This window comes from Mustelus asterias, chromosome 12 (assembly GCF_964213995.1).
Source record: "Mustelus asterias chromosome 12, sMusAst1.hap1.1, whole genome shotgun sequence".
NCBI classification, from domain to species: domain Eukaryota; kingdom Metazoa; phylum Chordata; class Chondrichthyes; order Carcharhiniformes; family Triakidae; genus Mustelus; species Mustelus asterias.
In genome coordinates this window covers 67,124,072-67,145,432 of record NC_135812.1, presented here as the reverse complement: position 1 = coordinate 67,145,432, position 21,361 = coordinate 67,124,072, and the positions used below count along the sequence as shown (strand labels likewise).

At 46.8% G+C, this 21,361-nt stretch overlaps 1 long non-coding RNA gene across 1 annotated transcript in view; it reads right to left on the bottom strand.

Annotated features, from left to right (window-relative positions):
* The window catches only part of LOC144501558 (uncharacterized), a 42,150-nt gene that overhangs the window by 19,951 nt on the left and 838 nt on the right, over positions 1-21,361 (bottom strand). The window lies entirely within an intron of this gene.

The following is a 21,361-nucleotide window of genomic DNA, read 5'->3' as shown; positions in this document are numbered from 1 at the left end:
AGCTTCTGGAATCTGCACATGTACAGAATAATGCAGAAATTCAGAAATTGCTCTAAGTCATTCAATGCTTCTTTAATACAGGGGGTTGAGGCTCCCACAAGACTGCAAGCATTGGTAGTCAATTGAACTGAAGAGGACTACCACACTTATGCCATTAGCTTTGCAGTAAAAACCCTTGAAAAAGGTGTAATTGGGTTTTTAACAGTGTACTAAGTTTATAATTACAACTCACTAGTCCTGAAAAGTTAATTTATAGTTGTGGGATGTCAAATGTTTCCATAACAACAAAAATAAAATCACATTCTTCAAAAGTTATTTTTTTTCTTGTAAAAGTTTGCTCGTGTTTATTTTAGATTCTATTTTGATCCCGTCATAATCTGAAGTTAAAATGGAAGGATATTAAGTGCTTTAAACATCCTAGTTTGTCGTGTGAATATATCAGTACGATTGGCTGTTTACCTGCTTCAGGCATCACTTCAACATCACAGCAAGACACGAGTTGATTTGGTACCGGGTTTAAGCTGTCATCGGGAATGGGGAAACCGAACCACAGAGATTGCCAGATATTTGAGGATAGATTTCTTCGAGATCAGCAGTGGCTGCCATTGTCTACTGCTGATCACAAGATCTGAGTTTGTACAGGACCAGAATTCTAAACATGTATTGTTGTAGGGCAATATCGGGGATCGTTTCTTTTATATTTTAATTTATATGTCCGCTCATATTTAATTTAATTTCAGTACAATACATGCAGGGCTACATAGAGCAAGCCCAGAGAGTCAGACCTCACCAGAGGGAAGGAAAGGGTTAATGCAGACAGCTCAAGGTCTGCCCTGCCAACAGATAACGATTAACGCAAGCTATCAACTTCTGATGTGCAGGAGATTATCACAACAATGAGAGAACCAGCATCAAGACAGCCAGGCTCCATATAGTCTAGGGAGGGTATAGTCTTCCATAAAACACGATCATCTAGCAGAGGGGGGAACGATTAACACATCAGTGCAAATTGGTTGGGTAAATACAATGCTTCAACATTATAATTAGGTAAACAAAACTACCCAAGAGACTGAGTAACAAAGTTGTACTGAACAATGTAGATTGCATAACAAGATTAAAAGAGCCATTCTGTATCCAACTCAAGGAATTAATATCTGAATGTAAACCTTCTTGACTCGAAACAGTATATTAACCTGTATCAAATCTACCAGGTCAGGGAGGACTCGCAGGCACCCTGAGATTTCAGGCCCAAGTTCATCTCTCCTTCATGCATGTGGAATAAAAACTTTTCTTGAACTTCGACATGGTCTCCAAGGCTCGATTCGTTTTATTTCCCTCCTACAGGTATAAAGAACTAGCTTTAGGGTGCATTTGGGGAAATCCCAAGATTTGGGGAAACAGATTTAAACTCCTATTGGTGGGGGGAGAGAAAGGGGTGAATGGGTGAAGGATATGACCCCTCCATGCTCTTCCCTGTCTCCGACCTGTGCCCCCTCCTCCTTTGCACTGATGTTCAATTGGTTTAACATGGGTAGTGACATACAAAAGTAACAGTAAATGATAGTTTGTGGAGTGTTTGTGAACTAACACTTGACACAAGGTTCTTGAACAATCAGAGAGTCTTTTATTTTACACTGTTGTGGAGACAATGTCTACCGGTTACCCAGGCGTCCTCTCCGACGTGTTACAAAGCTAAGCAGGTTAATGTACAATTTTAAAAATGCAGGTAAGCTCCCCACAGAGAGTCCACACATTGTATCATTTAAGCTAACCACAGGGAGTCCACACATGGGGCAGCAGGGACTTGGGTTTGATTCCCAGCTTGGGTCACTGTCTGTGCGGAGTCTGCACGTTCTTTCCGTTTCTGCATAGGTTTCCTCCGGGTGCTCAGTTTCCTCCCAGAGTCCGAAAGACGTGCTAGTTAGGTGCATTGGCCATGCTAAATTCCCCCTCAGGATACCTGAACAGGCGTAGGAGTATGGCAACTAGGAGATTTTCACAGTAACTTAATTCAAGTAAGCCTACTTGTGACACTAATAAATAAACTTTAAAAAAAACATTGACTTATTTACTGATATTGTTTACTGATGGCTTCTAATCACATCCTGCAGATGTACATTTTGTGCATGTAGTTAATTCTGGGTTTTATACGTACTCTGCAGTCCACAGGCACGAGCATCTGCAAGCTGTTTTAATATTAATGTTCCACTTCTTGCCCTTACAGTAGCTTATGCTCCACTTTGCAATTGGTACACAAACAGAAGCTACACGGACTCAGTTGTAAGCACAGTAACGCTATGTCTTTCCTGTCGAGAATAAAGTGTCCAACTGACTGCAAATTGAAGTTCAGTCTTCTATGCATCATTTTTGTTTGGTTTGACTTGCAATCTCTGTAGGGCTTGAATTAAAATGTTAATATAATTTCCATCTATTGCATCATACTGGTCAGAATAGCTGCTCTCTTCACCCATACTGGTCTATTTATAAAACCTGCACTGTCAGCTACAGAAAAGTAATCTGATAATTTGCTGTATGCGTTAGTGAGTCAATGATTGCGACATTGCCTTCGTTAAACAGCTATAAAAGGATAATCCATGAAAGGGTCATACTCTTTTCTAAATTAGCACAAAGATTAGATTACATCAGTCTTGAACTCATACCCCGAATTGTACAATACCCAAGTTTTAATGCTCTTTCCATGGGTTGGCGCATAATTTATTTGCATTTGATTTATTTGGAAATACAAGTTGAATGGTGGTCTGCATTTTGACAGTAAAACTTGCAAAGATTGCTCTCAGCTTTTCCATGTGTTATAATAAAAACGTTCTCTCTGTTACTGTGGGCCTCTCCTACAGAGTAATACAAAACAAATCAATTGACATAACAGGACATGGTTCAAAGAACAAAAATGCTGCTTTTTATAGACATGTCCCAGTTAGGAAAGCATTGCTTAAACAAGTTAAATTGTCTAATGCATGTTCTACTGGATTGTCATTCTGGCAATTGCATCATGTCTTTTGTCCTGTTCACATCATTGAGAATTAGCACGCAAATGTTAAATGCTTAGAATATGATACTTGTGGATCATCAATTGCTTTTTCCAAATTGGATATGTTCAAATGAATGCAGCTGTCAGTTAATTTAAATTGCAGTTGCCATTTCATTTGAAAAGGGTAAACAGTGTTCTGGCCATCCATGACTGAGTTTAACTTGTTTTGGAACAGACTGATTACATGTTAAGTGAGGACTCAGTTGATGGGTGAAGAATGGGACATCTTCACTGCTGTGAATTGAAGGGTTAGGGTACCCATCAGCCATGTACCACCCTGTAATTAAAAAAAATCATTCATGGGATGTGGGTGTCACTGACTGGGCCAACATTTATTGCCCATCGCTAAATTCCTTGTATTGCAGAGAGTATTTAAGAGTCAACCACGTTGCTGAGGATCTGGAGTCACATATAGGCCAGACCAAGTAAGGATGGTAGATTTTCCTTCCCTAAAGGGCATTAGTAAACCAGATGGGTTTTTACAACAATCAGCAATGGTTTCATGGTCCTTATTAGACTTTCAACTCCAGATGTTTTATTGAATTCAATTTTTACCATCCATCCATGGTGGGATTGAACCCAGGTCCCAAGATACCCTGTCTCTTTGGACTACTAGCTCAGTGACAATACCACTATGCCACCACCTCCCACAACTCAATGAGTTCACTGATGGAAATCTTTTGTGAGCCCAAAGTACTGAGAAAGTAATTTGCTAATTCCATGAGATAATGTTAACAGAAGTGGATGGATTTGTTACAGATTTGACCACTAGGTAATGCTTTGGGGGTTGGTTTAGCTCAGTTGGCTGGACAGCTGGTTAGTGATGCAGAGCGACACCAACAGCATGGGTTCAATTCCCATACTGGCTTGAGATTATTCATGAAGGCCCCACCTTCTCAACCTTACCTTTTGTCTGAGGTGTGGTGATCCTTAGGTTAAAATCACCACCAGTCAGCTCTTCCCCTCAAAAGATAGAGCAGCCTATGGTCATCTGGGACTATGGTGACTTTACCTTTAATGTCTTGGAGGAACAAGGCTTTGTTCTAAAAAATATCAGTGACCAGCATTTGCTTTGGAGATCAAACACAATTGGAACATCTCTTAGAGATGCTCCCACTGGTAATGTTAAAATGTTCAGGTCCATGAGTTCCAGACCTAATAAAGAACAGTTGAGATGTGTTGATTAGGGATAGAACAAGAGAGAAAGATTCAGAAATCACACAGCAGCACAATGGTCTCTGCTTACGCAAATCAGTATCTACAGTCAGGATTTTGTTTTCAATAGCATCAGTTGGATAGAAGCACAGGGAGAGCCTGGTGAGTTTCAGTCTTTGCCTCCACCTCAGCAGAAGCAGCCTACAACTGAAATAAGACTTTATTCCTGCCTTAATTACTGAAGCTTTATTGTCTGATACTGCAACATGACTGGAAAGACTGGATTGCCTCTCTATTCAAAATGATGCATGTTAGCTACATGGTCTACCTCAGTGATGCAGCAATAAACTGCATGTTGACTAATCCAAGTGATAACTTCACAAAGAGCCAAGAAGCACCCAGTAGCAGAGTGTGATCACCTTTACTTCCACCAAGTGTTTGACTGAATGTTGCTCAGTGGATGCGTATTGTGTTCCAGGAGCAGCCGCAGGTATCAGAGCTTCACCCTGTGGATGTGAAGCCTCTCTTCACTGTGTGCCTTGTTGAGGTAAAGGTAGTGTGCATTAATGATAATCACACTTTATTGGTTAGTTTCAAGCTCTGAATGTTTGTCCACTGTTCAGGATCGCTCAGGATCGCTGGCGGTCTCTGTCCGGTCATGATGAGGAGATCCCCACACCCCCACTTCTTGCCTTCAAACAACCGCACATCCTCAAACAGACCATTGTCCGCAGCAAACTATCCAGCCTTCAGGAGAACAATGACCACGACACCACACAACCCTGCCACAGCAACCTCTGCAAGATATGCTGGATCATCGACACGGATGTCATCATCTCACGTGAGAACACCATCCACCAGGTACACGGTACACACTCTTGCAACTTGGCCAACGTTGTCTACCTGTTACGCTGCAGGAAAGGATGTCCCAAAGCATGGTACATTGGGGAAACCATGCAGACGCTACAACAACGGATGAATGAACACTGCTCGACAATCACCAGGCAAGACTGTTCTCTTCCTGTTGGGGAGCACTTCAGCGGTCATGGGCATTCAGCTTCTGATCTCCGGGTAAGCGTTCTCCAAGGCAGCCTTCACGACACACGGCAGCACAGAGTCGCTGAGCAGAGACTGATAGCCAGGTTCCGCACACATAAGGGATATTGGGTTCATGTCACACTATCTATAACCCCCACAACTTGCCTGGATCTGCAAAATCTCACTAGCTGTCCTGTCTGGAGACAATACACATCTCTTTAACCTGTGCTTAATGCTCCCTCCACTCACATTGTCTGTACCTTTAAGACTTGATTAGCTGTAAAGACTCACATTCCAATCATTATTCATGTAAATTGAGTTTGTGTCTTTGTGCCCTGTTTGTGATCAGAACTCCCACCAACCTGACGAAGGAACAGCCTGTTCTGAAAGCTAGTGGCTTTTGCTACCAAATAAACCTGTTGGAATTTAACCTGGTGTTGTTAGACTTCTTACTCTGTCTGGTCAGCCAGAGTTCAAGTTTAATTTTATTTATTAGTGTCACAAGTAGGCTTACAAGAGTTGAAGTGATACTCAAGGAACAAAAGTCCACCCAAGGACTTATCAATGTTCTTCACTGAGTGCCTCTCTGGGGCTTCAATGTCAACATTCATTCAGATAAATTAATTTTACTGACGCACAGTCCAAATGTTTGCTCCCACAATCACACTTAATGTGTGTATTAATGAGTGTGTATGGGTCTGTGTGTAAAATCAACTCATTTTCTTTTAATCAAATTACCACAATGCAAAATGCGCAGGTGAATTAGCCTAAATACATAGAGCAATATAGAATCCCTACAGTGCAGAAGGAGGCCATTCAGCCCATCAAGTCTGCACCGACCACAATCTCATCCAGGCCCTATTCCCGTAACTCCACATATTTACCATGCTAATCTCTCTGACCCCAAGGCCAATTTAGCATGGCCAATCAACCTAACCTGCACATCTTTGGACTGTGAGAGGAAACCGCAGCACCCGGTGGAAACCCACGCAGACACAGGGAGAAAATGCAAACACCACACAGACAGTGACCCAAGGCTGGAATTGACCCCAGGTCCCTGGCGCTGTGAAGCAGCAGTGCTAACCACTGTGCCACCATGCTGCCCATAAATTTTAAACCACTTAATGGCTAATTAGGATGGGGTCAGGATCATTGATTTAACATTCTAATTTCAAGGGAGTGAGATATTTAAGATTATGAAAGATTTTGATAGGGTAGACATAGACAAGTGTCTACTTTGTGGTGGAGGGGACAATCAAAAGCAATGGCCACAAGTATAAGATAGCCATTAAACAATGGGGAATTCAGGAGAAACCTCTTTACCTAGTATTTTGCTTTCGTTTGACAGCATCTGCAGTATTTTGCTTTTATTATTCTTTACCTAGTAAGTAGTTAGGATATGGAACGCACTATCATAACGAGTAGTTGAGATGAATACAGTTAAGGGAAAGTTAGATAAACACAGGAGGGTATAGACACATCGGTCATACTGATAGATTTTGATGAAGAGGGATGGATGGAATATTGTGGGAAGCATAAACAGCGACTTATTGAGCTGAATGGCCTGGATCTATGTTGTACATCTATATCATTCTCATGAGCATTCTCAAAGCCTCGTTTTTATGTCTTACAGATCTGTTTCCAATTATAAGTCAGTTACTAGTTGCTATGAATAACAAATACATGCACACATACAGCACAGTGTTTCTAAAACATCTTCCCACTGTCACCCCCATCCAAATGTTTGAAAATTAGTGTGAATCAAAGTGAGGGGTGAGGGAGAAGGGATGTGAGGGAGGGAGGGGGGGGGGGCATTATTGAGCTTGAGCTGGGGGGCGGGGGTGAGGGGGGAGAGTTGTTGAGCCGGGGAGGAGGTGGTTGGGGTGGGGGGGGGGGGGGGGGGGTGTCATTGTTGAGCCACGGTGATGGGGGAGTTATTGAGTGGGGGAAAATGGTTTTGTTCACATCTAGTAGTGCTAGTGGTGTCTCAGAGCTGAGAATGCATGTAATAGAAACGTAGAAAATAGGAACAGGAGGAGACCATTCAGCCCTTTGATCTTGCTCTGCCACACAGACTTGAGAACGTGCAGATTCTGCACAGACAGTGACCCAAGTCAGGATTTGAACACAGGTCCCTGGCAGCAGTGCTAACCACTGTGCCACCCACTGTGCCACCATGCGATACAGAGAGACATGAAAACTAGGGTGAGAATTTTGAAATTGAGGCATTGCTTAACTTGGAGCCAATGTAGGCTAGCAAGCACAGAGTGAAAGGCAAATGGGGCTTGGCAGGTAAATAGGGTGGTGAAAAAGGCATATGGCACACTCACCTTTATCAATCGGGATTACAAAAGCAGAGAGGTCATGATGGAGTTGTATAGAACTTTGGTGAAACCGCGGCTGGAGTACTGGGTGCAGTTCTGGCTGCCACAGTATTGGAAGGGCGTGAACACACTGGAGCGGGTGCAGAGGAGATTTACCAGGATGCTGCCTGGGTTGGAACATTTAAGTTATGAAGATAGGTTGGATAGTCTTAGGTCGTTTTCGCTGGAGCAGAGAAGACTGAGGGGCGATCTGATTGAGCTGTTCAAGATTATGAGGGGCATGGACAGGGTAGATAGGGAGCAGCTGTTCCCCTTAGCTGAAGGGTCAATTACGAGGGGCCACAAATTAAAAGTGAAGGGTGGGATATTTAGGGGGGATTTGAGGAAAAACCTTTTTACTCAGAAGGTGGCGACGGTCTGGATGCACTGCCTGGGAGGGTGGTGGAGGTAGGATGCCTCACATCCTTTAAAAAGTACCTAGATGTAAAAGTACCTTGGCACACCATAACATTCAAGGCTATGGGCCAAGTGCTGGCAAATGGTGTGCAGGTCAGTGCATCGGTGCAGACTCAATGGGCCGAAGGGCCTCTTCTGCACTGTAGTATTCTGTGATTCTGTGATTGAGGATAGGAACAACAGGATTTTGGATGACCTCATTGATGGTAGAAAATGGGAGGGGGTCATTGGAATGGTCAAGTCTCTTGCTAACTAAGGCTTGTGGCCAATGAACAAATCCTTCAGATTCTAATGATGACAAATTGCACATAAAACTCCATTATTTAAAGCTTTTCCCCCTTTCATTGAATAGTTCTGTAAAACCAACACTGGTAGGACAAGGGGCTGGAAAAAATATTGGACTGCATATGGTCAATTGTTGGGCAAACACTTGGACAATAACTGTACCCCCTGGGGGCTTATACCATGTCCAGAATCGCCACTACTGCCGGTTCCTCTGAGTTGTGACCATTTCTCTCTCTTGGAATCAATCTGAATTCAGAGCTAAATGGTTTGTAACTTGAAGACTGACTGTTCCTTCCTCCAACACCCTGCACCAGGCGGCGCTACCTCGCCTGGGATATTACAGAAAGGAATCGACTCACTCGGATTTCTAATTAAGATTCAACAAGATATTTCGGTCTCACCAGTGACTCGTCCCAGTGTTGCTCTGACGGATCAGATGTTTAAATAAATGACCAGAGCCCTATCTTAAAGAATAAACCCGGAGTCCCGTTGGTTAAATATCTGCGCGGTATACAGCATGTTTGTTGGTTTCTTTGATTGGGATGTTACATTTCACTGAAGCCTATTGGTGTGGACTCGAACAATCCATTTATTAAACGGGAACCAAAGGCATAAAGCTGCGATAGGAACAGAGGCAAACTCGGAAGTTAAAAGTTAAAATTCACTCACACTCTGAGAGGAGTGTGACACCATTAACTGCACCCAGCTCACTGCTGAACTGTTCATATTCTCACACAGGGGATCAGGTTTAGTGTAATGGGGCTAAAGGGAGCTCACATACTGAATAAGATTCAACTACATTTGTAACATCGTCACAGTAGCACAATAGGGCGGCACGGTAGCACAGTGGTTAGCACTGCTGCTTCACAGCTCCAGGGTCCCGGGTTCAATTCCCGGCTCGGGTCACTGTCTGTGTGGAGTTTGCACATTCTCCTCGTGTCTGCGTGGGTTTCCTCCGGGTGCTCCGGTTTCCTCCCACAGTCCAAAGATGTGCGGGTTAGGTTGATTGGCCAGGTTAAAATTGCCCCTGACATGCGTAGGTTAGAGGGATTAGCGGGTAAATATGTGAGGGTAGGGCCTGGGTGGGATTGTGGTCGGTGCAGACTCGATGGGCCGAATTGCCTCCTTCTGCACTGTAGGGTTTCTATGTTTCTTCAGATGATAGTCTGAACTTGGAAAGCGGATATCTTGAGGAGGTCTGGAGGGAATCTGATAGACTGACAGGCGAAGTTGACACCCTTTAGTACAGTGATGGGCAACCTACGCTAGGCAGGAGTGGCCCTCCATCATCTCAGTGGGCCACAAGATAGAAGTCAAGCTTATTCGCTAACTGATGCGCGACAATCAAGCACGAGGTACAAGGCTTCAGCAATTGAAGGCTTTTATTGACAAACAATGGAACTATTTAAACACGAGTACACCATTCCAGACTGGAGGGGTCCCGCCTGAGCAGAGGGTCTTATACCTCTCCCAGGAGGCGGGGCCCGACCGGGATGTGCCATAACAGCATCCACCACAGGTATATTAATCCCACAGTGTAAACACCCTAGCCCAACAACAACATTATAACAACCCCACAGTGTCAACACCCTAACCCAACAGCAACATTGGAATAACCCCACAGTGGTAACCAACGATGGTTCACCACATTCACCCCTCCTTTGAAAACAAAGGCCGGCGGGGTGCGAAAACAGACTACATATATACAAAAAAATCTACAAGTCCAGACGGTCTGGAGGACCGCACCGTCGCTGTGACCTCCTCAACACCGGTTGTGACACCGGAGCAGGTGCTTGCGGTGGCGTTCTCTCCAAAACAACGTCCGGCTGTCCCCTCGAGGACTCACGGGCCGGTTGACCCTGGTGAAGCGGTGGTGCAGGGGATCCCGGTACCTTCTGTGGTGGCGCCGATCTCCGAGTCTCAGGCAAGCTGTACATGGGAGTATAACTGTTATGCACTGGTCCCGGTGCTGACCGCGCCACGTCCGGGGAAGAAATAAGCGATAGGGGATTCGTGACAGGGGGTATGGGAGCGACAGGAGTTGCTACGTCCCCTGCGGGCGCCAGGTCTCGGATCGAGACTGTGTCCTCTCGCCCGTCAGGATATGCCACATAGGCATACTGAGGGTTGGCGTGGAGGAGGTGGACCGGTTCGACCAAGGGGTCGGACTTGCGGGCCCTTACATGTCGCCGCAGAAGGACGGGTCCTGGGTACGTCAACCAGGCTGGTAAAGATATCCCCGAGGACAACTTCCGAGGGAATGAGAACATCCTCTCGTGGGGAGTAGCATTGGTTGCCGTACACAGGAGGGAGCGAATGGAGTGAAGCGCATTTGGAAGGACCTCCTGCCAATGGGAGACTGGAAGGCCTTTGGACTTCAGCGCCAGTAGGACAGCCTTCCAGACTGTAGCATTCTCTCTCTCCACCTGTCCGTTGCCCCTAGGGTTGTACCTCGTGGTTCTACTAGAGGCAATCCCGTATGAGAGCAGGAATTGCCTCAAGTCATTACTCATGAATGACGAGCCCCTGTCGCTATGTATATAGCAGGGGTACCCGAACAGGGTAAAAAGATCACGGAATGCCTTGATCACCGTGGCAGTCGACGTGTCCGCACAGGGGACAACAAACAGGAACCGGGAGTACTCATCTATGATGTTAAGAAAGTACACGTTCCGGTCTGTTGAGGGAAGGGGGCCCTTAAAATCCACACTCAGCCTCTCGAAGGGGCGAGTGGCCTTGACCAATTGTGCCCGGTCAGGTCGGTAAAAGTGCGGTTTGCATTCTGCGCAAATCCGACAGCTTCTTGTTACTGACCTGACATCCTCCACCGAGTAGGACAGGTTGCGGGCTTTGATGAAGTGGTAGAGCCGAGTGACCCCTGGATGGCACAGATCATTATGGAGGGCGTTCAAGCGGTCCTCCTGCATGGTAGCGCATGTTCCGCGCGAGAGGGCATCCGAGGGCTCATTGAGTTTCCCTGGACGATACATAATATCGTAATTATAGGTGGAGAGCTCAATTCTCCACCGCAAGATCTTGTCATTCTTGATCTTGCCCCTCTGCGTATTATTGAACATAAACGCCACGGATCGCTGATCCGTGATCAGGGTGAACCGCTTCCCCGCCAGGTAATGGCGCCAGTGTTTGACGGCCTCCACAATGGCCTGGGCCTCCTTCTCCACCGCTGAATGCCGAATTTCGGGACCTTGAAGGGTGTGGGAAAAAAACGCGACGGGCCTGCCTGCCTGGTTTAGTGTGGCGGCCAGGGCAAAATCAGATGCATCACTTTCCACCTGAAAAGGGATGGATTCATCCACCGCGTGCATCGTGGCTTTCGCAATGTCGCTTTTCAAAGCCTTGAAGGCCAATTGGGCCTCTGGCGTGAGCGGAAAAGTTGTGGACTTGATGAGCGGACGGGCTTTGTCCGCGTAGTTGGGGACCCACTGCGCATAATAAGAGAAGAAGCCGAGGCATCTCCTCAGTGCTTTTGCGCTAGCGGGCAAGGGAAGTTCAGTAAGGGGGCGCATACGGTCTGGATCAGGGCCAATGACCCCGTTTTCCACCACGTATCCCAGGATAGCTAACCTGCGCGTACGGAATACACACTTCTCCCTGTTATAGGTCAGATTCAGGCGAGACGCAGTGCGCAAAAAGTTCTGGAGGTTTGTGTCATGGTCCTGCTGATCATGGCCGCAGATGGTGACATTATCCAGGTACGGGAAGGTAGCCCGCAACCCGTTCTGGTCCACCATTCGGTCCATAGCACGCTGGAAGACCGAGACCCCATTGGTGACACCAAATGGAACCCTAAGAAACTGATACAGACGACCATCCGCCTCAAAAGCCGTGTATTGTCGGTCCTCTGGGCGGATGGGGAGTTGGTGGTAGGCGGACTTAAGGTCTATGGTGGAGAACACCCGGTACTGCGCAATCTGATTGACCATATCAGATATGCGCGGGAGAGGATACGCATCCAGCTGCGTATAACGATTAATGGTCTGACTGTAGTTGATGACCATCCGGGGTTTGTTCCCGCTTTTAAACACTACGACCTGTGCTCTCCACGGACTAACGCTGGACTGTATGATCCCTTCTTTGAGGAGCCGCTGAACCTCAGATCTGATGAAGATCCGGTCTTCAGCACTGTAACGCCTACTTTTAGTAGCGATGGGCTTGCAGCCTGGTACCAGATTCTTAAATAAAGAGGGTGTGGTGATCTTTAGTGTGGAAAGATTGCATGCGGGGCGCTTTGGACGATTTGGAGGCTGCGGCTGATTCCCTACTGCCAGCGAAGGGAGTGGCCCACCGTACTGTAGGATCACACTCTTCATGTGGACCATAAAGTTTAGTCCGAGGAGAATTGGCGCGCAAAGATGCGGCAACACAAGGAGCCTGTATCGCTCGTAAATTGTGCCCTGCACCTCCAGAGTTACCACACAACGTCCTTGGATCGGTACAGACCGGGACCGTGATGCCATAGAAATTGTCTGTTTGGCAGGTAGAACCCGGAGTCCACACCTCTTTGCAGTGTCAGGGTGAATAAAACTCTCGGTGCTCCCACTGTCAAACAGACAATACACAGTACGACCATTTACCTTAATGTTCATCATTGAACAGTCAAGCCTGTGATGCTTAGCCTGGTCCAGGGTGATCGACGCCACCGTTGGCCCTTGGACGTCACTGCAGGCAGCCGAGGTTGATGCTGAGGACCCCTGCTGGTCGCTCCTGGTCGTCGTCGACCAAGATGGCCGCCCCCATGAATCGCACATGGGTGAGGGCGCCAAGCGTAGCGACTCCTGGTGGTCATCCTCCTCCTCCGCCAGCCACAATGGCGTCGTCCTGGGCTCGCACGTGGTCGGACCTCGTGGGTACTGCGACGCCGATGGAGATTGTCTCCGTTCTGGAGGGTCACAGGCTGCACTGCCGTTCTTGGGCTTCGATCTGCAGACTTTCGCGTAGTGCCCCTTTTTACCGCACTGATTGCAGATCACCGTTTTAGCTGGACACTGTTGCCGTGGATGCTTGGCTCCTCCGCAAAAATAGCACCGCGGGCCGCCTGGGGCTGCCGCCGTCGTCGGGTCGATATGGGAGCGCGAGCCCGTGGGGCGAGGAGGGATTTGTGACTGCTCCTGCCACGTTGTCTCCACGTGGTCTTCTGGATACAGGGCCAAGCTTTTCGACGCCTCCTCCAGCATCTCAGCCATCTCCATCGCTTGGGTCAGGTTGAGATTCCCTTTCTCCAACAGCTTGAGCCGGATGTACGAAGACCCTACCCTGCCACAAACGCATCTCGGGCGAGGTCGTACATGTACTGCTCAGCCGACACAGCTTTGCAGTCGCAGCCCCTGGCAAGCTGCAAGAGCTCATTGGCGAAGTCCTCCATGGTTTCGCCCGACTGCCGACGTCGTGTAGCGAGGAGGTAACGAGCGTGGATCTCGTTGGGTGGTCTCGTGTATCGCTTTTTCAAGAGCTCGAGGGCCCTCGGGTAAGTGGTGGCCGCACGAATCGCGAGGTAGACAGTGTCGCTTACCCTCGCATGGAGGACCTGGAGTCTGTCGTTATCCGTAGTAACTGCTGCAGAGGCTGCCAGGTAGTCCTCGAAACACTTCAGCCAGTGGTCGAAGGTGTTAGAGGCGCCGACCGCACGTGGATCCAGCGTCAGACGCTCTGGTTTCAGCATTTGCTCCATACTCTCTTTACCGTCGAGAGTTTCGTGTTTGTCAATTGATGCACGACAATCAAGCACGAGGTACAAGGCTTCAGCAATTGAAGGCTTTTATTGACAAACAATGGAACTATTTAAACACGAGTACACCATTCCAGACTAGAGGGGTCCCGCCTGAGCAGAGGGTCTTATACCTCTCCCAGGAGGCGGGGCCCGACCGGGATGTGCCATAACAGCATCCACCACAGGTATATTAATCCCACAGTGTAAACACCCTAGCCCAACAACAACATTATAACAACCCCACAGTGTCAACACCCTAACCCAACAGCAACATTGGAATAACCCCACAGTGGTAACCAACGATGGTTCACCACACTAACTGTGACCCCATGAATTAGATTGAATACACAGTGGCACAGTGGTCAGCACCACTGCCTCACAGCACCAGGGACCCAGGTTTAATTCCAGGCTCGGTGACTGTCAGTGTGGAGTTTGCATGTTCTCCCCATGTCTGCGTAGATTTCCTCCGGGTGCTGCGGTTTCCTCCCACACTCCAAAGATGTGCAAGTTAGATGGATTGGCCATGCTAAATTGTCCCTTAGTGTCAGGGGGACGAGCAGCATAAACAAATAGGGTTACGGGGATAGCGTCTGGGTGAGATAGTCATTGGTGCAGGCTTGCTGGGCTGAATGACCTCTTTTGCACTGTTGGATTTCTATGAATACACACTATTTCATAACGAGTTATAGAAATTGCTTAATCACATATATATTAATAGAACTACCATTAACTTCAGATGGTAAAAACAAAATAAATATTTACACGTTGACCACAGAGGGAGCGCATGGCTCTCACAGTCAATGTTGTGAGCAATCAGCACGTACTTCACTCACTTACCCTTGCTTTACATGCGAATCACTTCGTCGCACCAGTAGGAAAAAAAACTAGGTGGATGGAAAACAGTGAAATGTGGCAACCCTGAGCGTGGGCACCAGTCAACAAAATGTCTGGTTGGGCCACACTCAGAGCCCAGATGTGGTCCCCAGGCCGGAGGTTGTCCATCTCTAATTTCCTAAGCCAACCAGCGGCAGTCTGAACAAAGAGTAGATCTTGGATCAACTTGGTGAAGAGGGTGGTTGTAGAGGGTTGCTTTTCAAACTGGAGGCCTGTGACCAGCGGTGTGCCTCAGGGATCAGTGCTGGGTCCACTGTTATTTGTCATTTGTATTAATGATTTGGATGAGAATATAGGAGGCATGGTTAGTAAGTTTGCAGATGACACCAAGATTGGTGGCATACTGGACAGTGAGGAGAGTTATCTCCGATTGCAATGGGATCTTGATCAATTGGGCCAGTGGACTGACGAATGGCAGATGGAGTTTAATTTAGACAAATGCGAGGTGATGCATTTTGGTAGATTGAACCAGGCAGGACTTAATCAGTTAATGGTAGGGCGTTGAGGAGAGTTACAGAACAAAGAGATCTAGAGGTACATGTTCATAGCTCCTTGAAAGTGGAGTCACAGGTGGACAGAGTGGTGAAGAAGGCATTCAGCATGCTTGGTTTCATCGGTCAGAACAAAGAACAAAGAACAATACAGGACAGGAACAGGCCCTTCGGCTCTCCAAGCCTGCGCCGCTCCCTGGTCCAAACTAAACCATTCTTTTGTATCCCTCCATTCCCACTCCGTTCATGTGGCTATCTAGATAAGTCTTAAACATTCCCAATGTGTCCGCCTCCACCACCTTGCCCGGCAGCGCATTCCAGGCCCCCACCACCCTCTGTACCCTTCTGATATCCGTGTTAAACTTTCCCCCCCCTCACCTTGAACCTATGACCCCTCGTGAACGTCACCACCGACCTGGGAAAAAGCTTCCCACCATTCACCCTATCTATGCCTTTCATAATTTTATACACCTCTATTAGGTCACCCCTCATCCTCCGTCTTTCCAGTGAGAACAACCCCAGTTTACCCAATCTCTCCTCATAACTAAGCCCCTCCATACCAGGCAACATCCTGGTAAACCTCCTCTGCACTCTCTTCAAAGCCTCCACGTCCTTCTGGTAGTGTGGCAACCAGAACTGGGCGCAGTATTCCAAATGTGGCCGAACCAACGTTCTATACAACTGCAACATCAGACCCCAACTTTTATACTCTATGCTCCGTCCTATAAAGGCAAGCATGCCATATGCCTTATTCACTACCTTCTCCACCTGTGACGTCACCTTTAAGGATCTGTGGACTTGCACACCCAGGTCCCTCTGCGTATCTACACCCTTTATGGCTCTGCCATTTATCGTATAGCTCCCCCGTATGTTAGTTCTACCAAAATGCATCACTTCGCATTTATCTGGATTGAACTCCATTTGCCATTTCTTTGCCCAAATTTCCAGCCTGTCTATATCCTTCTGTAGCCTCTGACAATGTTCCTCACTATCTGCAAGTCCAGCCATTTTCGTGTCGTCTGCAAACTTACTGATCATTGAATACAGGAGTTGGGACGTCTTGTTGAAGTTGTACAAGACATCGGTAAGGCCACACTTGGAATACTGTGTGCAGTTCTGGTCACCCTATTATAGAAAGGATATTATTAAACTAGAAAGAGTGCACATATCCGTGTTAAACTTTCCTCAAAGCCTCCACGTCCTTCCGGTAGTGTGGCGACCAGAACTGGGCGCAGTATTCCAAATGCGGCCGAACCAATGTTCTATACAACTGCAACATCAGACCCCAACTGAAGTTCATTTATTAGTGTCACAAGTAGGCTTACACAGCAATGAAGTTACTGTGAAAATCCCCTAGTCACCACACTCTGGCGCCTGTTCGGGTATATTGAGGGAGAATTTAGCATGGCCAATGCATCGAATCAGAACATCTTTCAAACTGTGGGAGGAATTCGGAGCACCCGGAGGAAACCCACACAGACACAGGGAGAACGTGCAGACTCCACACAAACAGTGACACAAGCTGGGAATCGAACCTGGGTCCCTGGCATTGTGAGGCACAGTGCTAAGCACTGTGCCATTGTGCCACCCCACCTGCTGCCCCATGTGTCGACTCCCTGTGGTTAGGTTAAATAATGTAACATGTGAACGCCTGTGGGGAGCTTACTTGCATTTTTAAAATTGTATATAAAGCTGTTTAGCTTTGTAACACGTCAGAGAGGACGCCTGGGTAACCGGTAGAAACTGTCTCCACAACAGAATAAAATAAAAGACTCTCTGATTGTTCAAGAGCCTTGTGTCAAGTGTTAGTTCACAAACAATCCACAAACTATCATTTAGTGTTACATAGAACATAACAGCGCAGTACAGGCCCTTCGGCCCTCGATGTTGCGCCGACCTGTAAAACCAATCTAAAGCCCCTCTATTCTACACTATTCCAATATCATCCATATGTTTATCCAATGACCGTTTGAATGCTCTTAATGTTGACGAGTCCACTGCTGCTGCAGGCAGGGCATTCCACGCCCTTACTACTCTCTGAGTAAAGAACCTACCTCTAACATCTGTCCTATATCTATCACCCCTCAATTTAAAGCTATGTCCCCTCATGTTAGCCATCACCATCTGAGGAAAAAGGCTCTCACTATCCGCCCTATCTAATCCTCTGATCATCTTGTATGCCTCTATTAAGTCACCTCTTAACCTTCTTCTCTCTAACGAAAACAACCTCAAGTCCCTCAGCCTTTCCTCATACGATCTTCCCACCATACCAGGCAACATCCTGGTAAATCTCCTCTGCACCCTTTCCAACACTTCCACATCTTTCCTATAATGCGGCGACCAGAACTGTACGCAATACTCCAAGTGCGGCCGCACCAGAGTTTTGTACAGTTGCAGCATGACCTCATGGCTCCGAAACTCAATCCCTCTACCAATAAAAGCTAACACACCGTATGCCTTCTTAACAACCCTATTAACCTGGGTGCCAACTTTCAGGGATCTATGCACATGGACACCCAGGTTCTTCTGTTCATCCACACTACCAAGTATCTTACCATTAGCCCAGTACTCTGTATTCCTGTTACTCCTTCCAAAGTGAATCACCTCACACTTTTCCGCATTAAACTCCATTTGCCACCTCTCAGCCCAGCTCTGCAGCTTATCTATGTCCCTCTGTAACCTGCCACTTCCCTCCGCACTGTCTACAACTCCACCGAATTTAGTGTCATCTGCAAATTTACTAATCCATCCTTCTACGCCCTCATCCAGGTCATTTATAAAAATGACAAACAGCAGTGGCCCCAAAACAGATCCTTGCGGTACACCACTAGTAACTGAACTCCAGGATGAATATTTCCGATCAACCACCATCCTTTGTTTTCTTACAGCTAGCCAATTCCTGATCCAAACCACTAAATCACCCTCAATCCTATGTGTCCGTATTTTCTGCAATAGCTTACCATGGGGAACCTTATCAAACGCTTTGCTGAAATCCATATACACCACATCAACCGCTTTATCCTCATCCACCTCTTTGGTCACCTTCTCAAAGAACTCAATAAGCTTTGTGAGGCACGACCTACCCTTCACAAAACCGTGCTGACTATCCCTAATCAAATTATTCCTTTCTAGATTATTATAAATCCTATCTCTTATAATCCTTTCCAAAACTTTGCCCACAACAGAAGTAAGGCTCACCGGTCTATAATTACCAGGGTTGTACTTACCTTTGTATGTCACTACCCACTTTAAACTAATTGAGCATCAGTGCAAAGGAGGAGGTAGCATGGGTCAGAGTCAGGGAGGAGCATGGAAGGGTCATATCCTTCCTGTTGGAGGAAACCAGAGCACCCGGAGGAAACCCACGCAGACATGAGACGAATGTGCAGACTTTGCACTGACAGTCATCCAAGCCAGGAATGAAACCTGGGTCCCTGGCACTCTGAGGCAGCAGTTCTAGGTGCTGTGAGGCAGCAGTGCTAACCACTGTGCCGTCCACACATGGACTGACGGGAGATGTTCCGCCATGCAGTCACCCAGACCACATTTTGCGTCTCCAATGTAGAGGTGACCATATTGTGGGCAGTGAGTAGAGTACTAATTGAACTTGATTGAAAGATATAAGACCCTGATGGGAATTGACAGGGTGGATGTGGAGATGGCATTTCCTCTTGTGGGAGAGCCTAGAAATAGGGGTCACTGTTTAAAAATAAGGGGTCACTCATTTAAAACAGAAATGTGGTGAAATTCTTTCTCTTGGATAGTTGTGATTCTCTGAAACTCTCTTCCTGAAAAGGCAATGGAAGCAGAATCTTTGAATACCTTTAAGGCAGAGTTGGGTCATTTTTTGGTAAGCAAGGGGGGGGAGGTGGTGATAGATTATTGGGGTAGGCGGGATGCAAATCTGAGGTTACTGTCAGATCAGCCCTAATCTTATTAAATGGTGGAGCAGGCTCGAGGGGCTGAATGGCCTATTCCTGCTCCTTGTTCAAATGTTCATATTATACAAAAGAAATACCAGTAAATCATTATTTAACTTAGAAGCAGAGTTTGGGGCCTTGGACAGTGAGAAAGGAGGAGGAGGTGTTACATCTCCAACACTTGCACAGAAAGGTGCCGTGGGAAGGGAGGAAGGTTGGCTAAGGGGTGGACTGGGTTGTTGCAGAGGGAGTGCTCCCTCTGGAATGTTGAAAGGGGAGGGCAGGAGGAAATGTGTTTGGTGGCCGCGTCAAGCTGTGGCTGACAGAAATGGTAGACGATAATTCATTGAACATAAGCAATGAGGGCACAAAACTGGAAGAAGAGCAGAAAATGAGAATATAAATGATCCCAAATTTATGAATTGGAATGAAGATTTCATCAAGGCCATTGCTACATCTCAGTGGAACACATTTAAAGCTAAAAAGGGAATTGTGTTGCCTAGGAAACAGTTAAAACTGCCATGTTGCAGGGAAAAACGTGAAAATCAATGGTGTGAGACACAGTGGATGGGAGTTTCCAGCCGCACTCGTCCAAGACCGGAAAATCCTGACCCAAGGCCAGAAAATCCCACCCAAGGTCAACAGACCATTGCATGGTCCATGTCCCGTTCATTACGATTCCCATGGCGGGGACAGGAAAATTCCGCCCAGTAAATGAACACAAGTCTAGTCCTAGCTGATTTGAATAGTCTCTAATGTGATGGTGCTGTGGTATAGTTCACTCAGGGAGTCCAATTTGCTTTGGACTTTGGCAACGTGCACCTTTACATGAATGTTGGTAGTTCAGAGCTTTGGATTGTGATGGCACCCAATCCACCAGTTTAAACATTCACGCCCTCCATCAATGAAGCACAATGGCAGCAATGTGCACCATCTACAGACACGCCAACATTCTCTCCATCGCCTAGCTGACCAGGAATCTCTCCCGTTCTGACCATACGTTGGAAGAATTTGCAGGCTGCTATTCAATCTGTTTGGAACATTATGAACACATCTTCCTTGGTTACCAGATCCTGGGGTGGACCTCAAACCAGGCCTTCTGGCCCAGAGGTACCCACAGGCCGCAAGACCTCCCTGGATAATGTAGACCATGATAATCTGTTATATCTTGTCCAGAACAACCTCTACTTTAAGGGGGAGAATGAGACAGGTGGGGGGGAGCATATATTCAACTGTGGAATAGTATCAGTGAGTGAGTTAGAAACCTATGAAACAGGCTGTCCAGAGAGACAATGGGAGCTATCAGTATTGATTCATTCAAATGCACATTCGACCAATTTATTTCAGAAAACAATATTTTGGAGTATTGTATATGAGTGACATGACTTGTGCTGTGTGTTGTAGATTTGGAAGGGCTAACCTCGGATCTAGGCTTTACAAAATTTTCAACCACTGGTGGTTTCATTGCCCAAGGTCTGGATTGAATTGATAGAGATTGATTGCCACGATTAGTCACAAACTCCATGCAACACGGTGGTACAGTGGTTAGCACTGCTGCCTCACAGTGCAAGAGACCTGGGTTCAATTCCTGGCTTGGGTCACTGTGTGGTGTTTGCACATTCTCCCCGTGTCTGCGTGGGTTTCCTCCGGGTGTTTCGGTTTCTTCCCACAGTCCAAAGATGTGCAGATTAGGTGGATTGGCCATGCTAAATTGTCCCTTTGCTGTCAGGGGGACTAGCTAGGATAAATGCATGTGGTTATGGGGATAGGGCCTGGGTGGGATTGTGGTCAGTGCAGACTCGATGGGCCAAATGGCTTCCTTCTGTAATGTAGGATTCGATGCGAGTAGTAGAATGGGAATTAGCTGGATCTTGGCCTATCTTTGGTTTAGTAATTCTTATGTTGCCAAGTTCCATTAGTATGGCAACGTATGGCACAAAGGATGAAAATAGCTTACAACATTTATTTTGAGTGCTTCATCAACATGTAACATAATCCAACCGTGGTAGTCTTTTAGTTCC